Here is a 1,737-nt window from a genome sequence, read left to right as displayed (position 1 = left end):
TACTTTACTTGTTGTGTGGGTCGGAATTACTGGTCTAGGCGAATTTGTCATTCAAATGCGAAATTATAAATTATTCATGACCCGAGGGACTGCTCTGCTTACGGGAGAGGATAGCACGCGGGTAGGTTTCTTTGTCTATAATAGCTTCTGTCGAATAATAATATTTGGAATGTAACAAGGCTCAAATATCCGATTTGGACCGGAACGAGATACTCCCCTCCCACGGGTCTTAACGGGTTTTTCATTACAATTTCGTTTTTAAATTAGAGCTCGGCGTACCGTTACCGCTTGCGAAATCTTTCCGATCACCTGTACGTGTTTGCACACACGTTTCGCTGACGGCAACTGTGTCATCACTCTTTTCGGATTCGAAAGTGTGTGATTTGAACACGAAGCGAAGTAAACAAGCGGCTCAATGGTCTAGGGGTATGATTCTCGCTTTGGGTGCGAGAGGTCCCGGGTTCAAATCCCGGTTGAGCCCTTTGTTTTTACTGTTTTTTTTGCACGTACTTTATCCTGACATTTCAGCACGTGCACAAATGCTCAGCGAAGTGTTTGGAAACAGAGGGGAAATGTATAAAACCTTTCGTATTGAATCAGAATGAATGAATGAAACACATTCTATACAAGTTGAGCCAGTTTGAATTGTGACTCAATAAATGAAGTGTGTGTGTGTATTTTCAATGTAATTAAATCGCTAATCTTATCACATTGAAACTAAGCATCGGTCTATAAAAGTCTTATCGCTATGTTGATAATATTAACATGAATATTCTTTTTAATTCCATTTTTAATCATTATTTTTGTATAACCCGTTTGGGATACTGTATTCTTATGTGTGTACGCTGGCTTAGAAGCATCTCTTTTGTGTTTAAAATAGACTAAACGTTTTATAAATATTTTCCGACATAAAAACCATGTTTCGAAAGCAACCCATAGTCTGTTGGGAAACAATGCCTTTATCCTTTCCTCGTTGTTGTGCATTTTTCTTGTTTTACGAAGGCACTCTTCTTTAGGATGTCGGTGGTGGTTCTATCTGTAAGGGTTCCCCCTTTAAGCAGTGCATTACTTTAAAGAGTTTTCTTTATAAAGTGCAGCGCACCCCTTTATCTCAACAAGAAAACTCATCGCAGATACTCTGACTTGAGGAGAGGAAAAGCGGGATGGGAGCTGGAAAGGCAGGGGATTAAAAACTATTGTTTTCCGAGGATTTCTCCTTTGGTCAAGTGAGGCGAGAGGTACGCAAAGTTTTTCGCTTGTTAACGTATCACGATTACGTTGCTTTGAACAAACATTTTATTAAATAAATCTGGAGAAGCGTAGATAAGACTTTATCCATTTGAGATGCTTCTAGGAAGAGTTATCATTATTTTTTTTGTGAATGCTTCAATTCGTTTGATTTTATTCCATATTTTATATTCTGCGAAGAAATTATGATGGGTCGTAGCTTAATGCCGACCGGGTCAATTTGAAAAATTGTTTACCGCATTTTCATTTCATACGCAACGAAAAAACGTGAGGAGGCAAAAGGAACGAGGAAAAAGACTAAAAAAAAAACATTTTTTCCGTAAAAATCGCATAAACGAAAGACAAACTCGACGGATTCCCGACGTCGAATATCGCCTTCAATTTTACGAACGTTTGATCAATTTTCTGATACGATCAAATAAATTTATACGTAACGTATACGTTCCGTTCCAAAAGATCAACTGATAATATACGGAATATAAGAATCTC

The 1,737-nt window shown here is 38.0% G+C and overlaps 1 non-coding gene across 1 annotated transcript; it reads left to right on the top strand.

The window, feature by feature from the left end:
• Positions 1-409: 409 nt before the first annotated feature.
• TRNAP-UGG (transfer RNA proline (anticodon UGG)) lies at positions 410-481 on the top strand. The gene has a single exon. It is a non-coding gene; the product is annotated as a tRNA-Pro (tRNA).
• Positions 482-1,737: the final 1,256 nt, after the last annotated feature.

Source organism: Arctopsyche grandis, chromosome 11, assembly GCF_051622035.1.
Source record: "Arctopsyche grandis isolate Sample6627 chromosome 11, ASM5162203v2, whole genome shotgun sequence".
Classification (NCBI taxonomy): domain Eukaryota; kingdom Metazoa; phylum Arthropoda; class Insecta; order Trichoptera; family Hydropsychidae; genus Arctopsyche; species Arctopsyche grandis.
This window is presented reverse-complemented; position numbering and strand designations above follow the sequence as displayed.